At 26.6% G+C, this 2,560-nt stretch overlaps 1 pseudogene; it reads left to right on the top strand.

The window, feature by feature from the left end:
* Window positions 1–290: 290 nt before the first annotated feature.
* LOC120205523 lies at window positions 291–1,245 on the top strand (annotated as a pseudogene).
* Window positions 1,246–2,560: the final 1,315 nt, after the last annotated feature.

The raw sequence follows: 2,560 nt of genomic DNA, 5'->3' as shown, positions 1-2,560 counted from the left end.
TCAATTATTTTGAAATGATAACAAGATAATAGTTATTTAAAATATTTTTTGATTATTAATAATTTATTTATATCTTATAAAAACAACTCCTTACATTAAAAACTTCGAAAAAAAACATTACCCTTAACTACCTATATCACTACTAATATAAATCTTTCTTTGCACTACTTGACTTAATTTTAAATTTTATGAATATAATCCAAATACGAATCTAACAAAACTCGGGAATTTGACGGATCGAATAGAAACAGATTGCAAGTACAATGATTAACTCATCACGAGTAAAAATAATGTTGGGGTACGTGTCAATCACATTGCCACGTTGAGATCCTGTATTGATACTGAGGACACCTGTCGTTAGAGCCTGCTATTTTAAAGGAACAAATGGAGAAGTTTAGGGTTACTTTTGAAAAAGGGTTCAGAGACTTTCCTTGACGTGATTCTTGCAATTCTCCTTGCTCCTGTTGGAGCCTTCCTTCGTTATATGGATGTGGGGTAATTCACTTCTCTTTTCATTCATCTTTATGCCTACGCTGTTATTATTTTCACAGTTAGAAGATTTAACAATAGAGGATAAATTGTACAATCCTTTTTATAGTATGGATATTAATTTATCGAGTCTCTTTTGATCATATAATGGTGTTTATTTAAATCTTTTAAATATTAAAAATTATAAAATGATATTTTTATTATTTATATATTTTAAATTTGTTTTTATTAGAAAATTGACAGTTGTCTCAACTCTCAATTGTACATTAAGTTAATGACTCGAACATGATAAAATTCGATTTTAAAATCGTTTGATTTGTAGTCTTTAAAGATTTTGGTATCAGATTTTATCATATCGTATTCATTATATTAGCGTCCACCTTTAAGTAATTTTAACTTTTTAATTAAAAAAATAACGAGTTTATAATAAACAAATAATCGATCGATTATTTTATAATTTTTAATTATCGAGAGGGTCGACAAAACAAGAATTTGTAGTTTGAAGAATGTTTAATTTTTAATAATCGACCGATTGAATAAAACAATGTCCTAGAATCATCGATTATTTATGTACTTTACCTAAAATGATCAGACTTAAAAATCTTTTAAAAATCTCAATATTTCTTTCTTTCTTTCAAGTTCTAACATTGTGAAACTTGTGGGGTTTTGCAGGAGGAATTCTGGATATGTTTGGTGTTGACATTATTGGGTTATATTCCAGGAATTATATATGCAATATACGAATTGGTTGGATAGCAAAGTGCTGAGATTTTCGCTTTTACATTTTAGTTTTCAATGTTAATGAAGCAGCTAGATTGGGGTTTTTTTTTTTTGTAGAGATTAGAGTGGTGCGGTTATTAATAATTAAAAAATATTTTCTTCCATTTAATTATTTACTACTAATGTTAATTTAGTTTTCTCCATTTAATTAATGAATAAATTCTACAGATTAATAAGAAAATCTCATTTTGTTGCTGAGAATAAAAGTTTTTGAGAAAAAAGTTTCATGTAAATTATGAATGGGGTTGGTTTTGATTTTAAATAACTTAAAAAGTTCATATCATTTTAAAACTATTGAGTTAAATTAAGTTCAGTGTAATATGATTCAATCTAATTGATTTCATTGAAATTTACTATAAAATTTACTAAATTACTAAGGTTTGATAGAATAATATTAATACATTATATTTCTCTTGTGTCATTAGCAGATAATTCTCTCTTTATAATAAATATTCAAAGAAGATCTCTAGAAGCAATTAATTAATAAATTCACGTTTATATACATATATTTTTAATAGATTCATGTTATATAGATAAAACTGTTGAGATAATATGTTGCAAACAGGTTATTCGGATCGGGTTTGGGTCAGATTATTTCAAGTTTAGATTATATTCGGTTCAATTTTATTCGGATTAGATCGAATTTAGTTCGAATATAATTAGAGTGTATGATAAATAGGGTCGTGTCAATTTTAGGGTGGGTCGGTTTTTGGGATCGATCGGTTGTTTTCAATTTGGATCAATATTGAACCTATTAGATTCCGGTTCAAACTCATATCAAATCAATTGATTTTAGAATCAGATCAATGTCAGATCAGTTGATTTTCGATTTGGATCATATCAATTCGAGTTGAATTTATTATTAGTCTAATCAAGTATATATAGAATTATTGATATATTCTTGTAAAAATATGTATTCTTGTTTGTTAATCTTATTATTTAGACTTAATTCAGTTATAAGTCTAATCAAGTATATATAGATTTTTAGTTTAGGTTGATTTCGGTTCGGATTATTTTCGGTTTGAGTTACTTTCGGATTGGGTTAAATTTGGCTCGGGTTATTTTTCGATTTAGATTACTTTCAGTTCTGGTACATTTCTTTGGATAATCGACTTCAAGTCAAGTTTGTTGGATTTAAATAATCCTTTGTAATTTTTTATCTTATGAAATAATATACTTAAAAATAGTAAAAAAGACTTTCAAATGTCACATGGTAGACACATAAAAAGTAGTACAATGCGTCTTCAGTTCAAGTTAATAAGACGTATGAAAGATATGTCTTCAACTTGGT

This window comes from Hibiscus syriacus, unplaced genomic scaffold, assembly GCF_006381635.1.
Source record: "Hibiscus syriacus cultivar Baekdansim isolate YM2019G1 unplaced genomic scaffold, ASM638163v2 tig00000452_pilon, whole genome shotgun sequence".
Lineage (NCBI taxonomy): Eukaryota > Viridiplantae > Streptophyta > Magnoliopsida > Malvales > Malvaceae > Hibiscus > Hibiscus syriacus.
This window is presented reverse-complemented; position numbering and strand designations above follow the sequence as displayed.